At 36.9% G+C, this 12,925-nt stretch overlaps 1 protein-coding gene across 4 annotated transcripts in view; it reads left to right on the top strand.

The window, feature by feature from the left end:
- The window catches only part of CENPP (centromere protein P), a 156,623-nt gene that overhangs the window by 115,719 nt on the left and 27,979 nt on the right, over positions 1–12,925 (top strand). The gene's annotated exons all lie outside the window — the stretch shown is intronic.

Here is a 12,925-nt window from a genome sequence, read left to right as displayed (position 1 = left end):
GGGGAAGGGAGGGGAAAATGGTACGTTACCACAAGTCCTTTGTATGCCAGCAGAGCCTTTTCCTTCATCACCAGATAGAGCTTCTGCAGAGTGTCAGGGTCTGCTGAGTCTGCTAAGCCTCAGAAATGACAAATTTACCTCGTAGATGGAGTTGTCTGAGTTCTTCTGACATTAAAAATTTGTTGTTTGCTTGAATTCGTACTCAGAGGAATGTTTAGACAGATAGTCATGGAATGGTATAACCATTGAGTTAACCATAATTGTTAGCCGGAATGTGGTGGAAAGATACTGGGGAAAACATATTGTCTCTTAAAATAGTCATTTAGTTTATACTGTGCTGTGCTTTGCAAAGTCAAAAGAAGAAATATTAATCTTTTGTAGTCTGTCTGGAGCGGTTTAAAAAGAATGAAGATAGTTATACTTAACAAATGGAGCTAGTATCTGAAATGAGATAGCGCTGTTCAGTACCTGTGCTAAAAACATTGATTTGTGGAGGGGGAGTCAACAACGGTTCTTCAGGTGCAAGTGGGGAAAAGAATAGCAAATTAAATCATCTTCTCATGGTTATGCATGTCAGGTAAAAGACTGTGTATGGAAAGAAATGATGGTGTATTAGACACAGAAGTGACAGCATTCGCTTCTTTAGATGTTTAAATGTGGCTTCTTGCGCTTCTGATCGCTGTCCCAGGATTATCTCCTGGTAGTGTTCAGGCACACACCGCCAGAAAGCCTGCCCAGCTGGGACACGGGGTTGCCCCCTAGTAGGCCATTACAGTGGATCTGGCCAGCCTTTGTGCAAGTGAAGCTCTGGTTTAATGCATCTGCTTTGGATGTGGCATCTCTGGTTGTTGAATTCTAATAAATCCTTAAAGCTGGATTTTTTAGGTTGTGTCATCTCCGTATTTTTTGAAAGGTCAGCATCTTCCAGCAGCTTTCCAGAACTGAGTGGGACACCGCCTTGGCTCCTGCTAGATCATAAAGTGAAAATCCTACATCCTCTAAGCAGAGGTTTAGAAGGCTCTCTTAAGGTGTTATTGAATCAGTATCTAGACTTCTCTAAAACAGATAGCATGAGCAGTGAAGCACAAAGGCTTGCTAATTTTAAGGATCTAAAACGATCTTTTCATCTGTTATATGTGTATTCCATAGTCTGGGTTTTGCACAGGAAGCGATTGCTGGTAAGCAAACACTTCCTCTGATAATTTTATTGCTTCTAATATCGAGTAAAAGTCCTGGACGCATTATAGTTCTGGTGGTATCCATGTTTAGCCTTCCTTGTGGCCCCCTTTAAATAAATCACTGCTCTCTAATATGCACACCAGAATGAAGTGCCATCTGGCATTTCTGTTACACACAGTGAAGTTAAAATATTTGAACAAAAGACTGTTGTACTGAACAAATCATCTAGTTTGTTCTTGTCCTTCATCCCTCTAGTTACCGGGAGCGTGGCTTTGTGATCTTAGTAGAACCTGCCATTAGTATGAAACAGAATGCCTGTGGGGCCCTTGCTTATCTTTTTCTCAACTTTTGTTAAGGAAGAAATAAAGACAATCTGAGGTATCTCTAAGGACATAGCTCCCTCTTCATGAAAATGGCATTACACTTCCCTACAATGAACAATAACGTTTGAAAATTGTAGGAGCTGCTAAAGTGTGTCCCATGGTTACCTGATATCTAGAGTGTTTGGGGGTTTTTAATTCGTAAAAGTAGCGTTCGAAAATGGATGTCAGCTACTGCCTTCCAGTAAGATTTAAATATATGTACGATTAATAACTAAATGTTGTTTTAAGACTATAATTTACATGAAAACCTTCCATGCAAACTTGCCTGTCTTAACTAATGGAAAAAGTACTGTATATTTGTCTAAAACCTTGGACTAGGATGGCCTTGCAAATTATTTCAGACATACGCAGTTCAGGTAATTTCTGTGTGAGAGGAAAACGTTGTAGTATCCTCAGGGAGACCCAATATTTACAGTGTTTATGTGAACAATTCACTCTGAGAGCAGAGTTGCCAGTATCTGCTCTGTCTATAAGTTCTGTTAATGCCCGTCTGTCTCATACGCATGGCTAGTCATTTGAATAAGTTGTGCAATATAAATGTTATTGTTTATTAAGATGCCTTAATGTGGGATGGTCTCCTTTAGGAGAGCAGAGATTAAGAGTATACAGCAGTGACTAATAATTAAAATGACTTTTTATTATTTTATATCTTATGGCAAACTGCCACAAGAGCACTGTTGCTTTGTGGCTTGAGCAAGAGCCATAAGGATGTGTGAGATGATGAATCTGGAAGCCTGGAGCCTCTGGCATGGATTCTTCATAAAATCTAGGCTGATCTTTTTTCCTTATAGCTTGTTATTTGTAGAGGGACGAGGCTTTCCCTCTTTGCTGAAATTATCCAATGGAAATTATTCAGGGAAGTCTTCAGTGAAAAAGAAGACTTAGAATTTAGATTGGCATCAGGCTTGTTTATACTGGTTATAGCAGATTTTTATAACATCTCTAACTGTACCTATTAGATGACAGCAATACTCTTGCACCCCTATACTGGTATAAAGTATTGTTTTAAATTTGAGGTATTTCTAGTAATGGGTTCCCTATTTCTACTTGAGTTTCTGATCTCTTGCCACGTTAAGTGGCAATGAAATAGTTAGAATCTTTTAAAAACTACACTAGGGAAGTGTGTAAGACCAAGTGTGCTTTTTTAAGCTAGCCATATCATATGAATATACCTTATCTCCATATTGTGAAGCAGCCTAGTTATGGCAATATAGAGCAACAGTAGGCTACTTGCTTCTGCTATCCCAACACAACTTGTTCACCATAGCGTAACTATAGCCCTTTTTACCAAAAAGAGGTATTCTTTAAGTATCCGCGTTCTTGGCACAGGGTGAGTTGAAGCACAAACTCACTTCATGATGACTTATATATTCAATAGATTTATTTCAGGAACTACACATAACATCAATAATGTATTGCTGTCCTCTGCATCTGTATGTTTGCAGTCATTTTCTCAGACATTAATAACAGATAAAACTTTGTCTACTTTTGATACCTAGTCCTATACCATGAAGGGATACAAGAATATTTATGAAACAGAGAATAATATTTTGTGATCTTGCAGAATTACTTCCAAAGTGTGAGTGGCAAAAGGAGTCTCTTTTGCCACTGTTTTTTCTTAGTCCTCTAAGCATAGCTTTCTACATTGTTTCTCCACAACATCAAATTCTAATTTTTCTGAATTTCCTGAGGGCATCAGTGGCCTCTTTTCCTTTCACTTCAAAAAGTATTAGTTAGTGTACAATATTACTATTGTTATTTTTCTTTTTATCAATTTTGCTTCTTCCTGCAGGAACGAACAGTGGGAGGGAAAACTTATGTTCACTGTGGTTCTGTTCTAAATCTCACAGGGGGAGAAATTAAAGTATATGTTAATATAATAGAATTTGTGGTGTTGAAAGGGGCTTACAGGTTTTCAAATTCTGTCTGAAAGGTCACTTAGATACATGGAGCATGCTGAAACAGGAGGAACAACATCTGTTTCTTAATTGTCTTGAAAATGCCTGAAGTGCAATACCTTAGTCATCAAAGCAAGCCAACAGGCTGAAAGAATATAAGGAGGACACGTTAAAGAAAAAAGAAAAAGAAAAGAAAAATTCTTAAGCAAAGTTAAGTCAAGCATCTGGGATTGGTCAGTTTAAGAGTGGAAATTTGAGAGGTAATCTCAGAGTATAGAAAGAGGAGTTGAAGTTCTCCTTCATAGCTTTTAAAAATGTAATCTTTTATCTGCACATAATGGCCAAACAAAACACATGAATAGAACATGAATAGCCTTCACTGAGCCGGTATAATGCCAGGTGTAACCTAGCTTATCATACTGGAGGAAAGAATGCATTTATCTTAGACAGTGATTGATAACTTACAGTATTGCTTAAATTAACCTTCTTAACTTACTATGAGTGTACTCAGGAGGTGGTGTAGGTCATCTAGTCCAACCTGCTGCTCAAAGCAGGGTGAAGGTTGAATTCAGACCAGGTTTTTGTTCGGTTGGTTTTTGAAAGGCATCAAAGATCATTTACACAACTTCTCTTAGCTGTCAGTTCCAATTCCTGACTGCCATTGAGAAAAAATTTTTCTTTATCTCCCATCCTTTTGAGGATGCACCTCCATAAAGAGCTGTGCTTTGTATTCTCTTTGATATTGCAAGGCTACTCTTAGAATTTCCCTAAGACATCTTTTCTCCAGGCAGAACCAGTCTCTTATTTCTATTAATAGTTAGCAAGCACTAAGGAATTTGGAAGTGGCTCAGAAGGGTATATGGCATGCTTGGTTATAAAATATGATTTAAGATGACATTCAAGTAAGCTTTAAAAAAAATAAAATCAGTGCTGCTTCAAATTGATGTATATAAATTTTTTTGTTCTCTTATTCCATTCTAAACAAGATTAGAGAAAAGGCAATGTGTTTTCATGCTGACTTTGTTGGCTCTTTGAGTGCTCTTGGCTCTGAGAGCTCTTTAAGTAGAATTTAGTTAGGATTATTTGTAGGGCTGACTCCTTGCTAGTGATGAGTTGCCAAGTTATGATGGTTCAGACAACATATTACAGCAGCCATGCAGTACAAGTTTTGGAGATGTCTTTTTTTTTTTTTTTTTTTTTCTTGCTGTGTTTCGGAGTAAAACAGATAAAATGTTGCCTAAAAAGATGGAAATTGTGTAAGTGGAAAGTGTCAATCCCATCTTATTTTAAGTAATGACATACTGTTTCTGTAATTTGTACAAAAAAGCCCAATATTATAGGCCTGTGGTGTTATTGATTCTGAGTACTTGAACTTTTGTGGAACTTGTGCATGTGGAGTAAATGTATAGATTTGCAATTTTGTTGACATTAATTCTCCCCCTTCTCGCCCACCCCCCCAAAGAAAAAAGTTATCTGGATATCTTCCCCCAAAACGTAAAAAAAATAGTTAATTGTAATATGTCTCCACTTATTTTTTATTTTAAGGTTATTTCAGAATTATCTGAGAGTATTTGACATATGTTTGTATTTAGTTAATGATTTATGTGTATCTTACACTATAGGTTGATGTCTTTTTGAACAGTATTAAAGGAACAACATGATGTTCTTTGCAAGACGTCAAGCTGTGAAATGTTCTGATTTCTGCAATTATAAATTGATTGTGAGAAATATATACAAATGTTGGAAAGTCCACATCTGCATGACTATGTATATCTGTTACTGGATGAAAATAAGTTTTTTTCTTACAGTATCTACACAGAGTGTGACCTATTCTTCCTTGCTCAGTGTCTCATCCTATAGGTAGCATGACTGGCACTATTTCAGTTCCTCTTAATCCCCTTATTTTGTTAGGGTACTTTGCTGCTTTGTGTTTCTTTTTACACAAGTTTTTTCTTGTCTTCCAGATTGCAACACCTTTGCTGAAGCCATCCATTGGTTACCTGTTAGTCATATCTTAAGTTCCTCAGCGTTTTTCTTTCATCATAGATACCTGTAGTAGACCCAGTGAGGTTTTATCTTGTAGGATATCCTGCAAGATATCATGACAAGGCAAGTGTCATTGGTCCCTTGAATCTTAGGAATTCCTCTCCTTACTGTCACTAGCTAAACCTTAGGTGAAGCACCTCCAAAGGTGACATGACTGCCTTGGTATTAGTGTCTTCTACCGTGGTCTTTGCACAGGGCTTGCAAATGAAAATATCTGCTCAATACTCAGTACCAGCCAAAGAAGCATATACAACATTAGTAATTACTCAGAAAAGATTAGAAAACAAAACCAAAAACATTATTATGGCGCTGTTAGACACTTGAATCTAGAAAAGTGCTTACGCCACCTTTCAGGACACCCATCAATGCCAGAGAGAGCACCCCGAGTCCTTCTGACCGCCAAAGGCAGTCAGACACAAGTATGATCAGAACATAAACAGATCTGCTCTTTTTCAGGCTTTATGATCAGGTGCAGGGCTGTGTCTTAGGGTGCCCCTGAACAGCCCTGATCACATTATTGGCTTTAGTTTATATTCTTATATTCTTTTTCCTCCCTTTTCCCCTCACAAGTTCTTTTCTCAGCCACTTCAAAATATATAGCTTGCCAAGGTTTATACTTCCTTATTGGTCCAGTTTTGCAGACTTTATACTTTTATTTAGTAATTATAATATGGTTGCCCTGTCACTTTTCCCTTGAGCATCAAGGGAAAACTTGATACTACCTGTCCCCTCTTTTTAGTTCTGCAATATTCTGCCTTTTTTATGTTGCAGTCTGATTAGTGACACAACAGATCAGGGTGGACCACCTGCATATATAGTACTCTCCTTTTGTTATCTTTAGTGTCCTGAAATCCTTCCTGGTATCTTCCTAGCGGTGCCATAGGTGAGCAATAGCCACATGCGTGCATTCCTTAGGGTACAATTTATCAATTTCCTTATCTAGGGGGGAAAAAACCCACCTCAGTACACTATCACCTGTTACCATGTCTCACCTGGTACCAAGAAAAAGGTACATTCCGTAGCTTGAAACGTTCCACAGTCATCCTTATTTTTAATAGGGCTTTCTCACATTATTGTTAATACACATTTCCTTACGCCTCCTATTTTACTATGTTATTTAGAGAAGCGCTGTATTGAAGTTGGATCCGTTATTTAGGTTTTTTCCTAAAACACTAATGAAAATATTATTTCTGTGAGTCAAACACATCCTCATTCAGGAATTTAAAGCTATTTCTGTTTTGTTCAGGAATTTGAAAGAAAAGAGGCAGTACTGCAAATTACAGCAGCATTTTTTTAACCTTTCAATAAAATAAAAGAATGAATTTAAAAATTAATTTTTAAAATTGCTTTACTCTTAGTTGTCATGATGGATCTTTGCAGTTGCTGGCTGGTTTTGATCAGAAACAGATGGAATCCTAAACTTTGAATTTACTGATGTGTTGGTTTTGTGTTTTGGGTTTTTTTTTTTTTATTTTAAATATAACACACAAGTTTATAGTTGGAAAAAAATAGCAATGGGGAAAAAAGTAAATTTATAACTGTTAAAGTCAGCACAAAACATGAGATGGGGAATTTGGGATTGGCAGTACACTGCATTTCTAAAACCTATAGCAGTTACTGCATTCCTTTTTGTAATCAGTGGTCACCAATATCCTTAAGAAAAGACATGAGAGAAGGAAAAAATGTTGCTGGGGAACTTTAAGAGATATTAAAACCAGATTTTCCTCACATATTTAAAAATACTAATAATACATTGCAAAAAACATTGGGTACTTCCTTAGGTGGGAATAAACCAAAATTTGCGATGAGGTGTATGTAGCTAGGATTTATTTACATTTTTAAAAGCTTACTTTTCAGCTATAACTGCAGCCCAATTCCAGTTGTTCACTGAACTGAATGGAATAGATATCATTTTAATATTAATTAGTATTAACATTTTTCAAGACACTAATTACTGCCACAACTCAATGCCTTTTGGTTATGTTTCCATTCAACTCCACAGCACCATTTTTAGTTTGAGATATGTTTTTCTCACTTTATATATAGAATGCCATTGAACAGACAGATGGAAGTAATTTGCAAACCCTTCCTTCAGCAGCTACCTGAAATTTGAGGCCAGTGTGTTACACATACTGCCTCTATGTAAGTTGGTGAAGAAATACTGTAGAATTTTTATTATTTCATTGTCTAGACCCTGTTCCAAAGCAAGTTGTCCACCTAGCTTGAATAAATAGGATTTTAAAACCCTGATCCTTGTAAGTAAAGGTGTAAGATTTTTACTGTCCTGTCTTTCTTTTCAAATAGCATCACTTCTTTTTTTTTCAGGTTCAAATGTTGACCCTTCCTTGTATATTGGTCAATTATATTTCAGCTATTTGCTGACTTGTATTTTTCCAAAATATTCATTATGGAAACTGAACATGTCTTCTGTGTGTCTTAAATAGCCCAATAAACTTGGTTTGGGGGTTGGTTTTTCTCATGTGCCAGTATTGAGTATTGTTACTCATCAATGTAATTTTGAGGTTTCTGACTTTTTTAAGATAATCATATTTTGCAGCATAAATACAAAAGATGGAGATTGGGTTTTTTTGTCCTTGCCATAGTTCACATAATATTATCTTTCATTTCTGCTGTCCTCAAACTTTGTATAAACTGAAGACTATTTAGTCAATATTTTCCTGTAATTTTGTAGTCTTGGATCTTAATTTTGGCGAGTGCCCATTTAAGTATGGGAGTATAAATCTATATCAAAGACATACATTTCTCTAATGTTTTCAGACATCATAAGCTTTTCTGTTCTGGGGAAACCCCACCCCATTAAATTTATCAGAATGTTACTAGTAAAGTTCTCTCTTCGGTTCTTGTTGCTCAGAAATACCCCCTAAGTGTTTTTTCTCTGTTTATTTGTTTCATAAAGATTATTTTCTACTGTAAACTATGAAGAATTGAGAATGGTTCAGAAGAGGGTTTGGGGGAGGTCATAGCGACCTAAACAGTTGCTAAGTTTCTGTAAGCCTCCTATAAGCCTTTGTTCATGTCCTGTCATTGCTTCTTATATACAGTTCAATTTTCTTCAATAGGCATGCACATCATACCCAGAGCAGAGAGACAGCATTTCTCTTAAACCATTTAAACAGATTGGACTAAAATGAACATATTTAAAATATCTTTTTTTTTAAATATAGAAAATTAGTATGACTTTGTGCGTAAATACTGAAAATAGAATGTTTAAATTCATTAAAAATAAGAATCTATATTTACACTAACAGTCCCTATTTGTTTGCCCTTGTCAAAGTAATTATTTGCTTCCCATTGACTTAGTTCTGCTTGGTTGCACTTCCCATTTGTAGGCAAAATTGCAAAAAAAAGTGTCTATATAGAACACTGGATACTCTTAAAAGTGACTGCAATTCACAGAGTATGTTGTTGCGTCTTAAATTGTATCAGAAGTGAAATAAGAAAATCAATACTTGATTTTACAGATAAAAATGTTGGTTTGAGATTTCATCTGGTATTGTTGAGTTCCTGTGGCTTGCTTCTTATATTACTTTTGTTTGTTGCCTGAGATGGTTTCACATTGGTTTTCATATTAAGTAGAAATTAGTAACAGGATGCCTCTCCACTGAGAGGCTGTCTCAGGAAGGAGATGTAAACTGAGGACACAAATATTCTGAAGCTTTTTAGTCAAAAAGAAGGATTTGTTGGCAGCTGGTACAAGAAGACACTTTGAGGAAAATAACAAAGTTTGCTTGTGGTTTCCTTTTAAATCTAAAAACTAATTGTCTTTGCTTGTGGATTCATGTTTTCTCCATTACAAATAGTGTCATGAAATGGTTTGTTTGGGTGAATTAGTGGACAATGGCATAAATTATTTGTACAACAATTCTGCAGTGTGCTACCAGTGAGAATTTGAAGGGGAAAAACGGCAGGAATATATATGTGTGTGTATGTACACATGACTAATTTTTAAATCTAATTTTTAACACCATATTGGTATTCTTATGATTATCACATTTGTAGAGACTTATAATTCCACAGTGCAGAAAATTCAGGATTGAGTACAAGTTGAAAACACCTCATGAACTGATTATGTTTGCTTTAGGATCTGACTAATATTTGTGGCCAAACTTCTGCAGAATTCGAGTTGCATATTTCCTGAAACTCCAGCATAATTCCCTCTGTGTCATCTTGTACAAAATAAAAAAAAAGTAAGCCCTTTCAACGGGATATGTTATTCTGGATTACAATGTTTGTGCTGTGTATAAACTGTCTTGTTGAAGTAGAACATTAGCATTGTTGGGCTTTTTTCAGAGCTCAGGAAGACTTGTCCGGGTTACCTTTTTATCATAATTTCTGTCTGTTCTTTGCAGTAAATCCTTTGTATTCCCTTTCCTTTGTTAACTGGAGGCCTTGTCGAATGACTGAAGAACAAGTAGAGTTACTTCTGAAACACCAAGTTTTCTTTTCATGGTGCCAGATAATGAGGAGAAGCTTGCAGCTGAGGAGGGGACTGGTGAGACAGCATGAGGGGGTTCCCTCTTGACTGATAATTGCTGTTGTGTCAGCGTGTCCTATCTACTGAGTCTCACAACCGAGTTGAGGTCTTGTGCTATCCTGTGTCTAAATGCTTGCACAGCGTGGGGCTTTTTGTTTCAAAACCAAGTTATTTCTTGTGGAAAATGGCAATCTGGCTAAAAATCACTCCTGTACTGAAATACTGTTTAATTGTAGTAGCAGAAACACCAAAAGTTTTCTGTTGATGTCATATCTAAAAACTCACTCTGTCTCAGGGTGGCCCAGACAAGCCTAACTTTGAGAGATACCGGTCACTGTTCTTACCCAGAGCTCCTTTTTTCATAAAGGTATTTTGTCTTTTGGCACTAGTGCTTAGGGAGCAGTTCCATACGGATGTTGGGCAGAGCTTTTAACCTAAGAGTATTTGCCTTTAGCCAGTTTGAACACTCAAGTGTTTAGAGAAGCACTTAAGCTACTCTTTCACCCTGCGTGCTCGCTGTACAGCAGCTGTTCGAGTGAAACACCCGTGTGAGGAGCTGGACTCTTCAGTGGCAGTCCTCTGCATTCCTCTGAGTGCTGGGTGTGCTGTCTCCAGACCGTTATCCTGCTACTGGTTTTGTGGCTGGGCTATTAGTCATATTGAGAGAACTAATGCTGTTTTTTTCATAGGTTTTGCTTTCTGGTCTGACACACGGCACAGCCACTCAGGCAGTTCTGCTGGCAGAGCTGAGGGGGCAGTAGCTAGCTGGTGGAGAGACAACAGGATGGAAATACGCTGTATGCTGTCCCTGGATACTTCTTTTATGAAACCATACTTTAAAACAGTGCATCTCCGTACAGAAATAACCTGAGATAACTATCTGTTCTGCCAGAAACTGACTGAAACAAGCTACTTTTTATCCTAAGCAAGAAATAAAATACCATCTCCCACTGAGTTGAAGGGGATGGTTTGAACCATCCTATGTGTTCTCAAATAGCTTTCAATGACTCAGCACTTTTATTAGATTTATCTTCTTTCTTGGAATGATCTGTGCTCTGTACAGAACTGTGCCTCTAGTCCATCTTCATCCCAGACCTGGAAGGATTGGACGACCTGTAATGGTTGGCAGCCGGGTAGCGTTTATGCCCCAGGGCCACTATTTACTGATCCTACACACTGAGACATGACTTACTCAAGAGCTTTTCAGAGTTTTCTTGTACACATTAGTCACAACCTGTCTAACAGGTTAGTTCCAATCCGTGTTACTGTAATGGATAAGTGGGTTTTGCTTTTTCAAAAATTGTTAAATTTTATAAAAATCTTTGAGGTTTGCTTACTTGAAGTTCTGCTTTAAGTAGAGTGCTTCTTATTGATCTATTTTTTCTCTTTTGTGTGTGGAATTTAACTGTGTTCCTCAGCTTCTGTATTCTAAAGACCTGAAAACCATGGAAACATATTCCACACATAGCAGACCAATTGAAACTGATGTTATTCTGCCTTGTTATTTTATAATTTGTAATTTTAATATGGCACAGTTGTCCATATGTCATGCATGTGAGAGCAAGAGAGTTTTGGCAAATCATTTGTCTCAAGGAATAGTGATTGCCCGATTATGATATACCACATGTGGAACAAAGGTACATTATCTACCATATTTACTGGGATGAAGTGAGATTTTACTCCATCACCTACAAGTTTAAATTGTTAGTAATGTAACTACTGTAGAGTAAAACTAATGAGCATGGAAGGAACCGGTTAATGGCTATTCTGTATGTGAAGAGCCCTTTATTTCTGCTGAAAGAGTGGAGTGTCAAAATATGTACAATAATTTTAAGAGAACAGTTCAGAGTAATTGCGTGTATCTCTTCTGTGAAATTAATGAACTTTCGGGTACCCCTTTGTTGATATGTGTTTTAACCTGGCAAATTTGGTTTCAGATTGGGTTTGGCTGGGAGGGGGGGGGGTAATAAAAAAATAATATAGAGAGCTGTAGAGAATGTGTGGCATTGTTACCTTTCAGCAGTACTTTGGGTTATTTGAACAACAGAAAAAATAATTTCATAGTTTCTTATGAAAATATTTCTGTTTTATGAGCTTCACTTAAATGATACCAGATCAAGTTTACAGCATTGGAGCTCTGCATAACTTGCAGAAATGTCACTGCAGAGTGTGTTGACGTGCCCATATTAGCTTTAACTGGCTAGCTGAAATACCAGCAGTGACTGTACTGTCTGAGCTACCCAAGTAAGCAGGCCACCAAAGAAGGCTGTGCTCTCATGACATCGCTATTACTGGTACTTGAATTAGCTGTAGTGGGTCTAAATCATATGTATCTGCTAATCAGACCTATTGCTGTATAGGCAATCATTTTGAGAAAAAAAGGCCAATTATTGAGGCACTGTTTTGTCAGGCAATTTTATTCTAACACAGTCAGTCAGTTCAAGAGAGTCGCTACCTAATCTTGTGCTTGGGCATACATAGGCCCAACTGAAATGAACACAACTAAAATAGATGGAAAAAATGAATGATCAGAAATGAGTGTGTAAAGTAATGCACTGGTAAATGTCATACTCCTGCAGAAGTTGCAGTGAATGGTGTGTAAAGCTGTAGTTTCTTACTCCATTCTCACAAGTAAGAAAATACTAGGATGTAGAAAGTGTAGTAATGAGAATTTGAGATGATATAGACCATATTTGGGGACATAATGTATGAGTAACACTTGTTTATAGTAATATTTGTTTATTATTTCAGTGACAGATTGGAGTATACTCAATGTTTGCAGCAGCTGAGTGTGATTAACTTATTTTCTCCTTACTAGTTGCTTATTTTCTACTTTAAAACATTTCGCTGCTTCTGTACTGCTTTACAAGTACATCAGTTGCAAGATAACTTGGGTTGCTTTAACTGTTTAAGTGTCTGAAATG

This window comes from Athene noctua, chromosome 10 (assembly GCF_965140245.1).
Source record: "Athene noctua chromosome 10, bAthNoc1.hap1.1, whole genome shotgun sequence".
NCBI lineage: Eukaryota > Metazoa > Chordata > Aves > Strigiformes > Strigidae > Athene > Athene noctua.
The sequence above is the reverse complement of the archived record's forward strand: the minus strand, read 5'-3'. Positions and strand labels throughout refer to the sequence as shown.